This window comes from Eulemur rufifrons, chromosome 7 (assembly GCF_041146395.1).
Source record: "Eulemur rufifrons isolate Redbay chromosome 7, OSU_ERuf_1, whole genome shotgun sequence".
NCBI classification, from domain to species: domain Eukaryota; kingdom Metazoa; phylum Chordata; class Mammalia; order Primates; family Lemuridae; genus Eulemur; species Eulemur rufifrons.
Window position 1 is genome coordinate 270350113 of NC_090989.1, and position 20132 is coordinate 270370244.

The window sequence follows — 20132 nt, forward strand, 5'->3', positions numbered from 1 at the left end:
TAAACAAGGACTGAGGAGGAGAAACTAAGGTGACATAAGAGCTACCTGCGATATGGTATCCTGGATTGGATCCTAGGACAGTAAAAAGACATCAGTGGGGAAACAAGGGAAATAAGAATAAAGTCTTTAGTTAATGGTGTTGCAGCAATGCTAATTTCTTAGTTTTAACAAATGTACCAGGGTTATGAAAGATGTTAGCAATAGGGGAGGCTAAGTAAAAGCTATATGGGGATTCTCTGCAAATCTGCAAATCTAAAATTATTTTAAAACAAAAAGTTAAAAAGCACACAAATAAACAAAACAATCTCTCCTCTCAATGGTGTCCTCATAAGCCTTGGGATAGGATGCCAGGAAGTTGGTTCCTGGCTTCAGCTCACGTTTTGGCTTTGGTGACACCTTGAGTAAGTCCCTTCACCTCTCAGGGCACAGTTCCTCTGTCAGTTTCATGATGAAGGGAGGAGTGGTGGAGGGTGGTCAGGAATTTTTAAGCCACGTTCCCTAAGGCACAGCTTTGATGTTGTGTCAGGTGAACTGGGAAACTCAAGTCCTGTTCCCCCCAGCTCCTCCAAATTTCCAGCCAGAACAGATCCACTTTGATGTGTTTTATATTAGGTGTCTATGTGGACACAAACAATGTCCATCATTGTGCTTCATGTGATGAAAAGTTTCTACTGCAAAATGTTGAAAAGTACCGGAATAGATCATTTATACCGTTCCTTTCTAAACTTACTTTCACAACCATCCCTGCCAAGTCTTCCCTGAATTGACTGAGAAGGACGTAAACACACTGCTGTTCTTTCCCTTCCCTCTCTCATCCACGAACTTCCTGTGGGTAGAAGCCATGTCTGTTTACCTGTGTGGATCAGTCCCCAGCCATTGTTGTTGGACAGAGTGGTCAGTATCAGATGAATCGGTGTTGGACATGATACCAGAAGTCTAAAAACCTCTTGGAAAGTGAATGGGTGTGGGACTAATCCCTGACCCCAGGGCCTTACCACTGTCATCTACTGGAAAAAGATCTTGCTAAGAGGCAGAAGCTGTAAATTATTGACTGGTGTCTAAATCTATGCCACATTTAAGGTCTGCATCAATGTTTCCTTCCTCTGGGAAGCTTGCCTTGATCTCTCCAGCTGGAAGTGACTTGCTCCTCCTCTGCTCCCACTATCTTTGGTCTGTGCCTTTGACATAGTGCTACCTTGTACTGTGTGAATATTTGACTCAGCACCCCCACCCAAAGGTATGGAAACCTTCATCTTGGAACGAAAATGAAGTGCTTAACATATTACCTTGTACATATGAGATGCCCCACGAAAGCTGAAGAAGTGAATGAACAAGCTTCAGGTACCCTTGATGCAAAGGGGTCAAAACAAGACTCTAACAGATCTGGGTTTGAATCCCAGCTCTGCCACGTCCTAGGACAAGCTGCTTCACGTCTCTGGGACCTCAGTCTCGAGTCAGCCACTTCGATTCATGCTGTTGATAAACCCTATAGACCAGATCACAATTCCAGGGGTCTGACATAGTACTTAACACCCCATGGGTAGGTTGTTCAAGAAATATTAGCGGAATAAATAACTAAATTGTGAGCTCTCTGAGTTTCAGTTTCTTGACCTGTAACATAACAGTACAAATACCTACCCTGCACAGCTGTGGTGAATTGAAATAGCAGAGCACAGACAAGCATTCAGCAGAACACCTAGTGCATGACAATGACCCAGTAAATGTTTGTTTCTCTTCTCCTCTTTTCCCACCAGGTATTCTCTCCAGTTCGGGGACTAACTTAAGCACTTCTTCCAGCCATGTGTTTTATTGTGGAGGCCAAATAAAGAATCCGAGGTGCTTACATTTGAGAAAAAGCAAAAGACAGTATACCATGGAGTACAGCATGGGGTGTAATGTATTCACTGTAGCTAAGCTAAGAAAACATCCAGGCCCCCAGTTGAGAGACTAAGGCAGCATCATTAGCATAACAGGTGTCTTTGCTACAAGAATGACACTTTAAAGACAAATCCCCCCAATGCATTCCCCAAACGCAGGAGTGCATATTTAATTACACTTAATGCCACCTTCTCCTCTGGCTCTGTGCTTGGAGGAGATGCATCACCCTACAAAGTTGGGAATGTTTTTATAGAAATGGCTAGAATCCAGAACTGCTTCTCAGCTCCAAGGCCCAAAGGAAAAATGTCAACAATGGTGCTTCAGGGAAGGAAACATGGGCTTTATTTGTTTGCTTGAGAACATCTAGCTGAGAGAGAAAATGATGGGATGGGAGGAGAACACACTGGGACCCACGAGAGCTGAGGTTCACTGTGGGCAAAGCCCTGTGCTGATCATCATCATGGATTATTTTTAATGCTCACAGCAAACAAAATGGTGTAAGTACAACCATCCTTTTAATTTGCATAGAAGGAAACTGAGGTTTAGAGGAAATGAGGTCACATAGTTAATGACTGTGGAGCTTGGAGTTGACCCCAGGCCTATCTGTCCCCAGGCCCATGTTTGTTTTCTCCTCTTTTTCTACTGTCCCAGTGGCTTCTCACTTTCTGGGACATGCATCATGCCACCAATTTCATATGCATCATCTCATTGCATCCTCGTGCCTATCTGGTAATGTTTTTCCTGTTTTACAGAAGAGAAAACCAAGGCTCAGAAAATTAATTAACTTTCCCAAAGCTGCAAGTAGAGGTGACAGGAAATTTGGGATTTAAACCCAAATTTGCTCATCTTTTATCTTTTATGTCACACTAACCCTGCTGTGTGAATTTGAAGGAATGAGTTCCTGTCTATGGGTATTAGTTTTCCTCATCTATTTTATTTAAATTTTATTGTGGTAAGAACACTTAACGTGAGCTCAGGAGGTCTGCCCTCCTCACACGCTTTTGCGTGTATGACACTTCGTGCTGACTACAGGCGCAATGTGGCAGGGCGGACCCCTAGAACGTATTCACCTTGCTGGACGGACCCTTCATGCCTGTCCGTAAGGGACTGTTCACTTCCCCTCTCCCCAGCCTCTGGCAACCACCACCCGACTCTTCAACTCTATGAATGTGACTGTTTGGCTTATCACATATAAGTAGAATCATGTAGTATTCATTGTTCTGTGACAATGAGAGTCCCAGAGACCTTGAAGCAGTGGCCATAAAAGTCCTCTGTGCCTCTAATGTGCCATGATTTGGGGGGCTTTTCCATCATGGCCTCCTTCCTCTTTCCCATCCCAGGCCATCCCTCACCTTTCAACTCTCCCCAGGAGATGCCCAGGTATCTGGGACAAGTATGTCTGGCTTTACCATTGAGTGGCTGTGTGATCTTGGATATGATGGATTTTTCTAAACTTCAATCTCCGCATCTATAAAACAGAGCTGGTAGTAATAATAAAAACTACAATATCAATGTCTAAATATTCAGGATGGTTTGGAAGATAAAACACAATAGCAAGCATGCAAGCACTGTCTAGAGTCTGCCAAAGGGCTATACAAATATTACCCAGCACTATTGTTATTATTATTACAGCTCGGGTGAAATGCAGTCTTTGAGGGTGATTAACGTCTGTCTACAAAGAGTTGATTCATGGAAGCATAAACGGTCCTCACTGGCCCGCACATGAGGAATTCCTGTGTTTTACCGGATCGTCTCTCCAAAGTTCCTCACTCAGCCTTGAACAGATATTTTCAAATGGAGACTCAGAGCATTTTTACCAGATAGGTGAGGGAATGCATAGCAGCTACAGGTATAGACCTGGGACTCCCACACCCTGGGTTTGAGTCTGAGCTCCGTCCCTCCTCGCAGAAGAATCTGCCCCTCTGAGCCTGTGTGTTCACGTGTCAACAGGCTCGGGGACAGTAGAAATGAGGCAGTTGACAGTAGCCTCCTCACCGGACTGCTGGGGAGATTCAATGTGTGTAAAGGCATTTAGCGTTGCGCCCGGCACACAAAAAGACTCATCAGACTACGGAACTATTAATATTAACAACAAAATTTTACCGATGCACAAACAGCAGCAGCCACAGTTACGGGGCCACGCACATGAGCACACAGATGTGGCACAAGAGGGCTCAGGTGTCCCTCTTCATCAGCCGTTCCTCCCGGGCCTCCTGCGCTAATATGTACCCTTTCACACGGTGTTAAAGGGTGAAACACGCATTTGCTTAAAATCCATCTGCTTTTTATAACTTCCAGAGACCGAAATCTGCACGGGCAGCAGTTCTCTGCTACTCCTAATTAATTCCTAAACAAAGACCGCTCTGGCAGCAGCACAGTTTATGAAGCCGGTTGACCTCCTGGTGCAGAAATGATGACACAGATGTTGTTGCTGCTTCGCATCCTCATTTTTCACTTTGTACCACTTGGTCGGGCCAGACGTGGCCTCACCTTCTGAGGAGCAGGCGATGGTCCCCGGGGAGGCCCCCACTGTCGCCTCCCGTGGCTGCCGACCTTCCTCCACTCAGGGGCCTCAGAGCAGGCCAGAAAAGCGTCAGCTTGGTCTTTGGTTGATCTGAGAGAGTCCCACATTGAGGAATCTCTAATCTGCAGGGTGCCTGGGAGGCCACTGATAGTAATCATCACAGTCACCGTGAACTGAGCATCTATTCTATCGCAGGCAGTGTCCTGGGCATTATGCCCGGGTTATCTCATTTCAGTCAACACAGTCTTTTAAGATATGAGCTACCGTCCTAAATTTAGTCAAGGAAACAGGATGTTGGAGGTAGGAAGAGGTTTCACAGCACCAGAGCTGCCGTTTACATAGCACTTCCCACAGGCGAGGTACCACCCACGTCACTCAAGTTACCTCACTGAGGCCTCGCTCCACCACTGCAAGGCTCGGACAGGTGAGACCACTCTTTCCAGGTCATACAAGTAGCAGACCGAGAAACAGATTTAACAAGGTGTGGGCCTCTCCTCTGAGTTAGCTGTTCTTCCAATCTCACTGGTCTTAATCAATATGCTATTGGGGAGAACACGGGCTCAACATGCAGAATCCAGGTCTTGAGTGGGCATGTGACCCTGGGCAATCTCAGTCTCCCCATCCATAAAATGGGCATATTCTTACCCATCTCTTCCATGAATAATCATTAACAGCCAAAGTTCTTTGCCATTGTGTACCACAATCTACCTTTCTTCTATTTTCCAATATCACATTCCTCATTTTTATTAGAAACCTCACCAGAAGCACCTTCAACATCCATTTTTCTAACAACGGTCTTTTCAAAGCAATCTAGATTTTCAAAGCTTTTCCAGCATGCACTTCAAAACTCTTCAAGCCTCTTACCCATTACTCAATTCCAAAGCCACTTTCAGATTTTTAGGAATGTTTTACAGAAGCACCCCACTTCACGGTGCCAAAATCTGCATTAATCTGCTTGGATGGCCATAACAGAATGCCACAGACTGGGTGGCCTAAACCATAGAAATTTACTTTCTTGCACTTCTGGAGGCTGTAAATCTAAGATTTAGGCCCTGACAAGATTGGTTTACGGTGAGGCCTCTCTTCCTGGCTTGCAGATGAACACCGTCTTGCTACATCTTCCCGTGGCCTTTCCTCTGTGTGTGCATCACTGGTGTCTCTTCTTATAAAGACACCAGTACTATTGGATTAGGGACTGAACTTTATAACCTCATTTAACTTAATTACCTCCTCAAAGGTCCTATTTCCAAATATAGTCATACTGTGCATTAGGCTTCAGTATATAAATTTGGGGGAGCACAATTCAGTCCATAACATCTTCCATTCTGATTGAAAAGAACACCTACTTAATATATTGTCAGGAGGTTTTAATGAGATTTTAAATGGGAACATGTTCTATTTATTTATTTTTTTTTGAGAGACAGAGTTTCGTGCTGCTGCCCAGGCTAGAGTGCCATGGCATCATCGTAGCTCACAGCAACCACAAACTCCTGGGCTCAAGTGATCCTCCTGCCTCACCCTCCTGGTAGCTGGGACTACAGGCCTGCCATGACACCCAGCTAATTTTTCTATTTTTAGTAGAGTCGGGGGTCTCACTCTTGCTCAGGCTGGTTTCAAACTCCTAAGCTCAAGTGATCCTCCCACTTCGGCCTCCCAGAGTGCTAGGATTACAGGTATGAGCCATCGTGTCCAGCCATGGGAACATGTTCTATTAGTGTCAGTTGATCAGAAGTGTCTGGGCATCAAGAATTTGAATTTATTGAGAAATTTCTGTTTATCAGACACCAAATTTGCGCTTAACATGGATGCTTCCATTCTACTCAATGATTTTGTCTGAGGAGGTACTATTGTTAGCACTATTTTACACTTGAAAAAACCAAAGCTCAGAGAGGGCAAGCAGCAGCCCAAGATCACACAGTTGGCAAAAGGCTGACAGGTCCAGGTCCACCAGATTCTCCTCCCCCTTCACCAGGCTGCTGCAGTCATGGTGATGGCCCAGACCTGCCCTGCAGTCAGCAGAGAGGGGAAGTGTCCACATCTCCCTCCAGACAGCCTCCGTGACTCTATGCACCATCGAAACAAAGCCTCTGGCATTGCCACCAACATATTTCACTCCCTATTAAGGAAAGCCGAGACAGGGCAGGCCTCTGGACACTTCATTAGGGGAACATCAGGACACATAAGGACTGTAATAAAACAGGAACTGAAGGGGGTGTCCGTGGGGAAAGCCCAGGGCCGCTCACGCTTGTGCCCCTGCAGAATTTTAGAGAAGGAAGGGAGGGCTGAGGGCAGGGAGAGACAAGGCAGGAGGGATGAGACAGGGCTGCGGTGTGAGAACAAGAGCTTTGCAGCCAGCAGGGCAGATGCCGGGTCCAGATCTCAGCTGGTTCTCTCCCTGGCCTTGGGCAAGGCCACCTCACTTGATGCACTGCAATGTTCCAAACCGGAAGATGGAGATATCAGTGCTTGCTGGGCAGGGTTTTACGAGAATTAAACAATAATTTAAAAAATTGACAGGTCAAAGCTGTGACTTTCCCATGGCTGGTCTCAATGAGCTGTAGGTTACTGATTCTCCATTTCTGCAGATTCCACTAAACCCCAAACCTGTGCTCAGGTCAGGCGTATGTGGGGCAGGGCCCAGGAAACTGCCTTTTAACCAAACACCCAAGTTAATTCTTTTTGTTGTTGGCGATGGTAGTAAATTTATTCTTTTCTTTAAATGAGATACAATAACATGTAAAAAGCTGTATATATTTAATATATATAACTTGATGAAAAGGGAACCTTTGTACACTGTTAGATGAAATGTACACAGCCACAATCACTATGGAAAACAGCAGGGAGTTCCCTCAAAAAAAATTAAAAATGGAATGACCATATGATCCAGTAATCCCACCCTAGGTAATTCTTAGTGGGAAGAAGATGTCCTCGCTCTACACCCAGTGAAATACCAACAGCAAACAGTAGAACTTAATAATGTAAGGCAATTTTTAAAAATCCTAACACATAGTGATAATACAATGACTTTAGAATCAAGACATTTTATTCAGTATTCAATATTCCGTTGCTTATATTGGATGAAATGCATTATCCTCTATGAACTTTAGTCTCCTCCCAGGTGATACAGGCAAATCACCCTACAGAATTGTCTTAAGAATTGAGTAAAATAATGCACATTAACTTCCCAGCATATTTCCCATCATATAATAAGTGCTCAGTATAATTTCTTTGATACATTTATTTTCACCTAGCCCTTAGAAAGAACTTGTAATAATCCCACAATTGTAGCAACCCATGGGCACAAAAATTTTTTCTACCTCAATTCCGACCTCACATTTTGTTTAATCAAGCAATTTACAGGGTGCAAAAATAATTAGTGGTTTTAAATGCTTTGATACAAGCAGGCACTGCAATCATAATAAATCATCTCTGACATATGCCCAGCTCCTCCAAGTGACAGATGACAAACAAAAGCAGGACAAGGTCCTCCATCACAGGCAGAATCTTTGAGTTAATGGAAGAATTATTGCTTCTGAAATCCACTCCAGTCCTATTGAGGGGAATGTTCCAATTTATCAAAGCCAAATGAACATTAATTGCAGCAGTCTGGTAAGTTTTCCAGCCGCTATGACCTTCATTGAATTTTAATCCAAAACAGATAAGATTTCCTTCCACACAAGAGGAAACAACACAATTAGCTCAAAATGACAGCTAGATTGTGAAGCAGGCGCACACAAACAACACACACACACACACACACACACACAATCACACTCACGCACACTCCCAGTGAAAATATTGATTCCACTTGACTTAAAATTCAGCACAAAGGAGGTGGGCAGAGAGAGAAGGTAAATAAACACAATCACACATCTGCACAGCCCCTCCCCCCTTCATTCGGGACAGAAATTTTAGAGGCGGAAGCCAAGATGGAGCCAGTGGCAGGCAGTAATGGAGACAGAATTTCCGTTAACTGCTGTAATTAATGTTATGTCTCATTGGGGAGAGATTAGGATAAAACAGAGAGGGAAGGAAGAAAAAACAAGTATTATTTTGCTATTAAAGACGCCCTTGAGCTGGGGAACATTAGCAGCAGAAGTTTGAATTGGGTAATTGTTGACTGTGTCGGTGGATGTGTAGACGGGATGATTGCCACAGTGAAGTGACATATAGTTGTGTTGAACCTATACTGCGGTTGGCTCTCTCAGCACGGAGAGACAGGCCTTCTGCTGAGTGTAGCTTCCAGCCAGGGAAGAGTTAGGCAGTGTGGTTTGGTGGGGACCACACACACAGACACACACACTGCCCTGAGATTTACGTGGGAGGGTCAGCTCTGTCATCCACCTGCCTTATGACATTGTGAGTCACTCTTTGAGACATAGAAGCATTGTCTATGTAGATGACTTTGTGTGTGTGTGTGTGTGTGTGTGTGTGTGTGTTTATATAGATGACTTTTAAAAGAGCTTCTTTTGAGAATTAAGTCAGGTATTTCTGCTTTCAACACTTGTAACTATTCGTGGCCAGGAAGAACTGGCTGCCTTCATCCACAATCTAGGGTCAGGACTGCCTCAACATCACACAGAGTCTGGTAATTGGATGGCGATGGGGATGATGAGCTCCTAAAGGGCCCTTACCTGTCCTTGCTGCCTGTAAGAAAATATTATAGAGCAGAGAGATCACTTGGAATCAGAAACATCTGGGCCCAGACGCTATATGATCTTAGAAGAGAGTTGTCTTAACCTTCTAGGTTTTGGAATTATCATTTGTGAAAGAGGAACAATCAGCACCGTAAGACCAATGGCACCATTGATACAACATTTGTATAAAGTGTACACGTGTTAGCCTCATTTTAATTGTAGAAACTATTACTATCACCGTTTCACAGTGGAGAAAACTGAGGCACAGAGAAGTCAAGTAACTGAATCAATGTCACACAGCAAGTCACCTGGTGTGGCCATGATTCTAACCCAAGCAGTTCTGTTCCACAGTCAATAATCCTTTTTGTTTCTAGACTTTTTATTCTGAAATCATTACAGACTCACAGGAAGTTGCAAAGTTAGCACAGAGAGCTCTGTATAGTCTTCTCTCAGCTTCCCCGATGTTCCTGTTTTACATGGCCATAATAAAATAACCAACACCAGGAAATTAACCCTGCTTCAATACTATCAATATTAACTAAGCCACAGACCTTGTACAAATTTCAGTTTTTCCACTAATGTCCTTGTTTCGGTCCAGGATCTAATCCAGGATCCCATACTGTGTTTAGCTGTCATGTCTCCCTAGTCCCTTCCAGTTTGTGACAATTCCGCGGTTGTTCCTGTCTCTTAGGATCTTGACGCTATTGAAGAGTGCTTGTCAAACATTTTGGAGAATGTCTTTCACTGGTCTGTTGATTTCTCCTCATTAGAACAGTTACATATTTTTGGCAAGAATGCCATGGGAACAGCAACATGCCTTCTCAGTGCCTCTCATCAGGGGATGAAGGTGTCAATACGCCCATTACTGGTGATGTTCACCTTGATCACTTGGTTAGGTGGAGTGGTCCATTGAATAGTAGATCCCAGAAAGATACGTCCACATTCTAATCCCTGAAACGCTCAATATTACCTTATTGGGGGAAAAGGGTCATTGAAAATGTAATTAAGTTAAGGATCGTGGGTAGAGGAGTACAACCTGAGTTGTCTAGGAGAGCCCTAAATCCAGGGACATGTGTCCTTATGACAGTCACATGAAAGAGAAGACACAGAGGAGAAGATGACAGGGAGACGGAGGCAGAAACTGAAGTTATGTAGCCACAGGCCAAGCAACGCTAAGAGCTACCCAAGCTGGAAGAGGCGAGGAAGGATTCTCCTTCACAGCCCCGGGGGTGGGGGGGGAAGCACAGCTCTGCCACCACCTTGATTTCAGACTTCTGCTCTCCACAACTGTGAGACAGTGGAGTGACAGACAATGGCGACTGGGAAGGGTGAGGGGCTAGGAGACGGATAGATGATGAGAAATTACTTAATGGGTACAATGTACATTATTTGGGTGATGGAGACCCTAAATGCCCTGAGTGGACCAGTACCCAATCTATGCATGTAACAAAATTGCACCTGTACCCCATACATCTATATAAATTAAAAAAAAAACTGTGAGAGAATAATTTTTGTTGTTTTAAGCCCTTAGTTAGTGGCAATTTGTCACAGCAGCTCTGAGAAGCCAATACAAGTGGGATCTGCCAGATTTCTCCACTCTAAAGTCACTATTTTCCTTTTGTAATTAATAAATATCCAAGGGGTAATACTTTGAGACTCTGCAAATATCCTGTTTCCTCTTAAAGTTTCACCCATTAATTTTCGTATACATCGGTGGATCTTGGCAGCGGTAATTATTACAGCGGTGGTTGCCTAATGGTGATTTTCTGTTTCCCTCTTCCCTCCTACATTTATTAATTGGAATTCTACTGTAAGAAAGAGCAATCTCTTCTACCCCATTTATTTATTTAGTCAATTATTTGTATCAGTATTTTGAAGACAATATTCTTAATAACTCCTGCCCAATTTAGCTGAAAGGATGTTTCTGAAGGCCAAGCACTAGGAAGAATTTTCTTTAAAGCCCAAAGGAAAAGACAGGGACTTTCTCTGAGCAGCATGTGAAAACACTTCATGAGCCTTTTATAAACATTTATTTCTGCCCACACCTCAGGGAGGGGATAGGTATCCCTAACCTCATTTATAATTCAGAAGTGAGAATCAGAGAGGTTCATGAATGTGCCTCAGGGCAAACAGTAATAAGGGGAAGAGTCACAATTTGAATTCACATCTGTCTGTCTCCAAACCCATTATTATTTCTACAAAGCCAAGCTGCCTTCTGAAGACAGGGAAGAAGGGAGAAAGGAGAATTAACTGAAGGGGTAGGTGGAAGCTCCAATGTGTCCAAAACTAAGCTCACCTTCCATTTTTACTGTAGGTTGATTTGGAGCCAATGAGAAAGGGAGTAAAGCAGTGTGAACAGCTCACTGCAAATGTTCACATGCCCCATTCATCTTGCATCATTGCTAGAATACTACACAAAAGCTCCCAGGTTCTTCAAGGGAAGTAGAATGTGGAACAAGAGGCTGGAGCATAGGAAGTTGGGAGTGGCCATCAAGGGGACATTCCCTGACTCTCCTGCCAACCTCTCTGTCCCCTTCCCACTTCGCTACTCTGTACTCTATCTCCCCTCTCCCATCCCTCCTCCAGGACCTACTGCTGCAGCCTAGTCACCTTCCCCTCTGTGGCCTCCTCTCTGATCTGTGGTGCTGGGTGTCCCCGCCTAGGGCTCTCCCACCTGTCTCTGCTGGCTGCTGCCTGTCTGCACCTGTCCTCCTCCTCAGCTTCCTGCTCACCTTACACCCCACCCTTCACTCCCTCCACCTTCCCCTGCTCTTTCTTGGGACTGAGTTCTATACGTCCTTCTCACCCTGCTCTGTTTTCCTCTTCCCCTGTCTCTGCTTCTATCGCTAAATTCTTTTCTGCTGTCCCTGCCAATTTCCCTTTATTTTTCTGTGTCTCTCTCCCCATCCCTGGCTTCCCTTTCTCTCAGTTTCCCTTTATTTCTCTCTGTCTCTCTGGTAAATTCTGTATAGCCAGTATAGAATCATTTCTCAAATATGGGTTGATGTCTATTTTTTCCTGTCTGTGTTTTTCTCTGCCTCTCTCTGTCTATATCATATAGAATTTCTTGCTCTGCATTCTGCTTTGGCCAGAAGATTCAAAAGGACCGCCTTCTGGCCCCCTTCCAGAGTTGCCTCCTGCCATCTCCAGGATTCCCTTGTCAACTTTTTCTCTCTGGGCTTGATCACTGGCCCAGAATAATGGGACAGGGATGGAGAACATCCATTCTCTGACATCATTTTCCACACCTGTAAAAATGAGGATGGGGTATATTCTGTTGCTGTTTGTAACTGTTTGCATGTGTGTCCCCTAAAGGATTGCATACCCCTGCCACTGGCTCTGGGATTGGCCGTGTGATGTGTTCTGGCAGATAGAACGTGAGAGAACCCACATCTGAGCATCAGCTTCAAGAGGCGTCCTCCATTCCTGCCAGCTCTCTTGCTCATTCCCTGTGTCATGAAAACCACACGTCTCAGACTGGGGCTCCCCTTCAGCCAAAGCTCCAGAAGGAGAAGACAAGCAGACCTAAGCCACAGTGACTACAGCTGCTGACATGTAACACGCATGAGAAATAAAGCACGGCTTAGCCAGTCACGGAGATGCAGGGTGGTTTACAGAATAAACAAATGAGCTGTCTCATCTAGAAGAATTGGATTCAGCAAGGTTTAAAGTGTTTTCAGCTCCAACAACCCAACCATATTTTATAGTTCTACTGCTTTTAGGAAAATCCCACCAAATGCTTTCAGGGGCATTATCTCATTTTGATGCTATGATTTTAATTTTATTTCATTTCACAACCAAACGAGAAGCTCAGTGAGGTGAAATGACTTGCCCCAGTCTCTACAGCTGGTGTGTGATGGTCTAAGCTTGAAACCTGGCCCCCTGACACCAACTGCCACGCTCATTCTATTTCCCAGTAGTGCATCCTTAAATGCCGTGGGAGAGAAGCTATGGTTTATTCTCCTTCTTTGCCAATAACCCTAGCTGGAGACTCTGAAGGCTTTTAGTGAATCTTTGTTGTTTAATCAAGTCAGGGCCAAGCCACATGTTCATATAATTTAAATTTGTAAAATAGTTGAGAAATATATGTTTATAATATAAAAAAAATCCCACTTCCTGAAAAAAAAAGTGCATGGGGTATGGCCCACTTATGTAAAAAAGTACTTGGAATATTTGTATTGCCAAACCTCATCATGCCTGGGCAACTGATATAAGCTTGGTGATCTTAATGTACAGATGGAGACACTGAGGCTGAGAAGGAAATGTGACTTGCACATGGCCATGGAGCACATCAGTGGCAGGGCTGGGACACCTGAGATCTAGCCATAGCTGTGTGTGGGTATGTGTGTCCCATGGTTTTTCCACCACTAGATTTTTGCCACCTACCCATTTAAAATAATTCTTCTTAGTCAGGATCTGTTTTCCCTACTATTCTGCCTTCTAAGGCTTTCGGGACCCACAATCTGTAATAGTTTGGCTTCATCTACCCTAGTTGTCCTGAGTGACCTTCCGTAATAATCACTTACAAATAACACAGTGATAGCACTTATTGTTATCAGTTGAATGGTATACTCCAAAAAAAGATATGCTGACTCCTAATCCCCAGGAACACAGAATGTGACCTTATTTGGACGGAGTGTGTTTACAGAGGTAATCAAGTTATAACGAGGCCATTAGGATGAGCCCCAATGCAATATGACTGTCCTTACAGAACAGGGAAAATTTAGGCACAGAGACAGACACCGCATGGGCAGGATGCCATGGGAAGGTTGGAGCCCTACTGCCACGAGCCAAGGCACTACCAGAAGCTAGGACAGAGCCCAGGAGCAGATCCGTCCCTCGTGCCTTCAGAGGGAACATGGCCCTCTCGACACCTTGATCTCAAACATCTAGCTCCACAACCATGAGACTCAGTCTACGGTACTTTGTTACGGGCTGTCAGCAGCCCGAGGAAGCTGACACACTTACTAATAGCAGAGTTATGACACACTTACTAACAGCAGAGTTATGACATTTATAAAGCCAGGACTACGTGTCAGGCTCTAGCTTATCTGCTTTGTATATATAATCCTTGGGTAAGTCTCACAACCCCCTTAGGTAGGCACCTCCATCATCAACCCAGTAGAGATGAGAAAATGGAAGTGAAGAGAAAACACATACTCAAGCCCCACCGCTATTAAGCCAGTTACAGAGCAAGACTGTGAAGCTTGGGATACACAGAATCCACAGTTCTTTCAAGTTAGTTACAGTCCCTGGGCCTATGTTTTCTCAGCAGGAGAATAAGAGCATTAATAGTGTCTATTGCATTGGGGTTATTATAAGAACTGAATGAGTTAAACGTGCATAAGCACTGTAACAGCGCTGGTTAGCATTGTTATTTTAAGATTTGTCACTGTCTTGATTACTTTGATTGCAACTTTTCTAATCAGTTATTGTTTCTTTTAACATGTGGCCCCAGAAATAAATACTGAAATAAATATTTCAGTTCTCAGCTAGCACCACTATCATTACTTGTTCAGAAACTAGTCTTTTATTAATACAACTTAAAATATAAGACCACTTTTAGCAGACAGAGCCCATAGTTGGCTTGTTCTGGTTGATTTTTTTTTTTTAAAGCTTTTTCTTTTCTCTCTTTCTTTTTTTTCCCCCAGCAGATAGGATTTTCACTGTTAGATTTAATAGGCAAGTAAACCATTACATGATTGAGTGATTAAATCAATGAATAAAGGAAAAATACATCGTGAATGAAAAACTGCAATGGTTGGGGAAATGATCTAAGGTCATCTTTCACCGAAAACTTTAAAAAGTGTTATCCCAGTATCACAAAGGTCCTTTAAACAAAGCCACCAATTGAGAATGGTAAGAATAATCTCTTTAATTTATGTGGCATTTTGTAATCCTCAAGGCATTTTTCTATATATTATTATATCATAGAGTCATAGATCATCTAAATTTGAAGGAACTACAATAGTCCTCTAACTTAACTATTATTCCTCTCAAAATCCCAGTGAATAGGGCTTTCACAAATTTGCTTGCATACCCTCAGGAACAAGAAGCTCACTACTCCCTAACTCAGTCTACTCTACTGATGGACAGTTCAAATACTTTAAAAGGCTTGTCCTGCCATGCACAGGAATTCTTGGTCCCTTGGAGTCTTTCCTCATGGGGGCCACAAGCACAAATCGGCAGCATTTTCTTTGGGATGCTCCTTTTGAAAGAAAAGTGCCCTCAAAGTTCTTTTCTTCTTCCACATCAAACCAAACATTTCTTTTCATCCCCTTTCTCAAAACATTTTGTCACCAAAAAGACCAAAGGGGAAAACAAAAGAGCCAGGATGAAAAATATTGATCTCAAACAGTTTCTATCCAGTAACTCTTGGTGGAAATCTTCAAGACAAGACTTACCATATTACAATGAAATTATATTTCTCACTGTTAAAAGGGGGGAGGGGAGGAGAGGAGCGTTATCTGACCAACCTTCTGAACCACAAGTGGTGACTATTTTGGTTGAAAGCAACTTTGATCAATACAAAAGTAAAATAAATCTTGAAATGTCAATGTGACAATGACAATGGCAACAAAAAGCAATGGGGAAAAAAATACCTAAATGCAAAGAAGAAACAACAATGTCTGATCACACTTGCTAGGACATTTTTTTGCATTTAACCTCCTGGCTGCCAGAAGCAGGTAAACTCTTCCCACTTCCTAAATAAGGACAATGAAAGAATCTCTTTCTCTGCTCTTCCAGTTTGCATATGTAGGTCACAAACTAGGCTGGCAGAGAGAGAGAGAGAGAGAGGGGTCCCCAATAGCTCATGCTGGTGAACAATGCAACATGCACCTACAGGATTCAAGCCACTGTCTTCCTCTGACTCCCTGACGTTGCAACCTAATCACTCAGCCTCCTTTGGGCTTCTTTTCTCCTACCCATAAACTGCTGGCATGACTGACTTCTCTCTCCCTAACTGACAAGTTTCCAAGTTCTATCAAGCGTTTTGAGCAGCTCAAGTGAATACTCTAAATAAAAGGCACAATGACCCTCACTACAGCTAACATTTGAATAACAGCTACTGCTTTTTGAGCACTTAGTGAATGTCAGGCACTGCGCCATGCAGAGTTGTGCTCAAGAACACAGACTCTCAATTTGGACAGACGAGTTGGAATCCCACCTTGAGCACTTATTGGTGATGTGGATGACCAAGACGCAAAAACCTCACTAACTCCCAGGATCCTCATCTACAAATGAGGGACAGTAACCATACTATCTTATAGAGGTATCAGAACAATTAAACAGAATAATGCAGGTGCTGCATTTTGTGCCTGGCATACAGAAAGTTCTCAATGATTGCAGTCATTATTTTCACCGTGCAGGGCACTTGTGAGTGTGATATAATTTGATTCTTAGAATTCTCTAAGAATTGGGGAATATTATCCCCATTTTACAAATGATAAAGGTGATATAGCCAAGGATATAAAGCTAGTGATGGAGACATTATTCAACCTTTGAGTTGACTTTCAAGCCATAAACCCCCATAAAATATCCATGGATTCCACATAAGGAGGAGGCCTTGTAAGAATTCACTCACAAAATCTTGTAATTTAAGTCAGCAACTACTACATAGAAAAGAGAAATGGCAGTCTACTACACAGATTAAAGTCAGAGTTTCTGGAGTCAGCCAATATAGAATGAAATATTGGTTTTACCATTTTGTCTCTTTGTGATCAAGGTCACATCAATAGTTATTTAATTTATTAACATTTCAGGTTCCTCATCTAAGGGATAGTATCCACCTTAAGATCTGTTGGGAGGTTTAAATGTGACAATGCACCTAAAACATTTGGAACACTGCCTAGCATATTGTAAATACTCAAAACAAATGCCAGGTATCATAATTATTTCTGTAGCTCAAACAGCAAAACAGCAGCAAAAATAAGACTAAACCCAATGTCTTCATTCTCCTACATTGGAGTCCTTGAAACGTCATTGCAATGATAATATTAATAGCCACTGTTACTGTGTACTCACTATGTGCTAGCTTGGTTATTAGGTGCTATTCACATATTTTTTCCATTCTTTTCAAAAACACTGTGAGATTGGTATTATCAATCTCACAGAGTTTATTTCACAGATAAGGAAACTGAGGCTCAGAGACATCAAAAGCCTCACGCAAGGTAAAAGGATCAGGAAGCAGGAAGTAAGAGAGATGAGTTCAGAGCCAGGTCTGCTGAATTCCAAAGCCCTGCTTTCTTCTCTGCAGAGAAGGGTGCACGGCCGAGGAGGGTGCGCAGCTCTTCGGGGTAGCTGAAGCTGGGGCAGAAGACTAGACGAGATGAAGTCTATCCTCTGTTTCTGGACCAGATTCACTGAGTACCTCCTCCCTGCATCACCCTTTGGGATATAAATATTCAGGTGCTGCAACCATCTGGGACAAGGTAGATGTTTGAATCAGGACTTAACAAGCCTAGGGGGCATGCTAGTTCCACCCCAGTAGGCATGGCCTGTAGTAGGTTCTGGTGGCTGAGTGGGAGCTGGTTTCCCTGCACGGGTGGGCAGAATATTTATGCAGTGAAAAAGGGATGAAGATGACGGACCCTGGCCTCCAGACTTCTTTGAGATTCGACTGAGTGATTTGGGTTTTGTCACAAACCATCTCAGATCTTCCCCTAAGATGAAAACAATAGGACATCCAAGCAGCCTCAGAGCCATGGTTTCATGAGTAGTCATGTGACACAAGTTTAGAATCTCAGGAAAAGCCTTGACCCTGAACTGCCTTTCTGTTAGCTATGTAGCCATAGGCAAGTCAATTAAACACACTGAATCTCAGATTTCTCAACTGCGGAATGGGGAGATAGATCCCAGCCATCTTGAATGTCATTTTGAATAATTGCTTGTGGTAGGGAAAAGCAAACCTTATTGTTCTTGCTGAACTGTCTGTGGCCAGAACAACAGGAATGGGGTGTGAGCCTCCAGGCCAAGCCCTGCTGACTGACTGAGGGATCCCAGGCAAGTTCTATCCTGTCTTACAACTCAATCTATCCACCTATAAAATGGAAGGGGATGATAAATCAGCACATCTCAAACTGTTCAACAGAATTTCCCCCAATAATAAAAGCAAATGCTCTTAGCTGCCAAGCTCCTTTGATCCAAGGGCTTGATGTATCTGCATAACCATCATTTTAGAGATGACAAAAATGAGGCACAGGGGTTAAATACTTTGCCTAAAATCCCCCAGAGAGCTATATGTCAGTGGGGGACTTCTCACCCAGGGCCTCAGGTTCCGAGTGCCTATAACCTTGTCTCCCGACCTCCGAGAGTGGGCAGTGTCCTTGCAGGTGTGCCCCACCTCTGAGAGGCTCGGAATTCCAGCGACAGACACCTTGGAGCTCAGCATCTCCTGGACATGACTCTGTCCTTTAAGGACAGGATGGGGACAGGAAAGATCCAGATGACAGAGCCGTGAGTGGGGGAAAGACTGGTGGACCAAAAGGTGGCAGCCTCGGGCCACTTTGGCCCATGGACAGGGAGGGTCTGCAGTGTGCAACTTCCACATTGCCTACTATGCCGGCCAAATCCTGAATTACAGGGCAGTTCGGTGACATCTGGGTTTTAGTGAGTTACTCTTTCCAAGCTGAATGCAATGAGAAAAAGGGAGAGGTGAGGAATACCTACAGTCCTGGGGAGAAAGTCTGATTTAGTGAGATGAACACTGGGCCTGGAGGCAGAAAAGGCAAATTTGAGGCTCATTTATAATTGAGATCATATTATCTAGGTTAGTGGGTTACAGGAAGGATATATGCAAGCAAATGCTGTGCTGCAACACAGAAAATGCTTAATAAATATTAGTCAAAACTGAGTTTCACTCTCTAACATGAAAGGAAGAAGAGCAGTCGCATCCCCTACGCCCTTCCTAACACCAGGTGGTGTCCCGTGCCCTGTGAGGAACTCAGCAAGTGCCCCAAGATGATGCTCACAAATTTGCACCCCAAAGTTAGCATGCAGGCACCCACTTGCTTGGCATGTGCCTGCATCATTTGCTAAATATATATATGGAAAAAGTCTATCACACTCATTCCATGAATAACACAAAGGCCTTGATTTGTTCCTCCATGTGATCAGCATGTGTAAGGTCCAAAATTAACGCTGTTGTCTAGCTGGTGTGTGTGTGTGTGTGTGTGTGTGTGTGTGTGTTTTTCCAAAAAGAGAAAACTTCTGAGATCTTACTCAGATCTAATCAGAATGTCCAATGCACAGAGTCAGTTGAAGACGATCAAGGAGAAGAGACTAAAACCAAGGTCTGCTCCGCTGTAGCGTCTCGACAAATATTTCCGAGTGGTAAACAGAAAGAAGAAATGAGGGGTGGGAGGTGGCTCTGCTTTGTCGAGTGGCCTTATACACATCACTTCACTTCTCTGAGCCATACTCTCTTCATGCATAGGTTGGGAGTACCACTTCCTAACCTCATGCATCTGGCAGAGCTGCACTAAAGAAGGAAAGGAGGAAATAATGTAAGAGTGGCTTTGAGGAGTGCAAAGCACCAGGTAGATGTCAAGTGTTGCTATTATCAGATATTGCCATGAGCCCTTTAGACCTTGCACTTTCTGTATACTGGATTTATATTCTGAGTTGTTTTAAATCTACTATGCAAAAGCCTTTAATTATAGCTCTTTAAAGAAATCATCAATATGAGCCTACTATACCTTTTAGACTACCACTCAAGTGATATCAGCCCTGGTAACTTTCTCGGTGGAGGCAGCAGCCTCAGAGAGTTCCATATCATGGGGCCAACAGAGCTGGATGTCTACATCACCTCGCTGTGCCCACAACTTCATCTCTACTGTGGAGGTGACGTGCCGGACTTTGTGCATTCTTAGCAAGAACACAATGAGATAATTCCCATAAATGTGCCTAGCACAGTGCTTGACACATGGTAGATACTCAAGAAATTCCCAAATTGAGAGAAAACAGTATGCACAGGACATAGTGCAGGCTTGGTAGCCAGGCACACGTGGGTTTGATACCCAAGAGCAGCTCCATCTCTTACCAGCTGTACAGACTTGCGGTAAGTTCTTTTGCCCCTCTGCCATGGCATACAC

At 43.7% G+C, this 20132-nt stretch overlaps 1 protein-coding gene across 3 annotated transcripts in view; it reads right to left on the bottom strand.

Moving 5' to 3' along the window:
- Positions 1–20132, bottom strand: part of ASTN2 (astrotactin 2) — an 824356-nt gene that overhangs the window by 685257 nt on the left and 118967 nt on the right. The gene's annotated exons all lie outside the window — the stretch shown is intronic.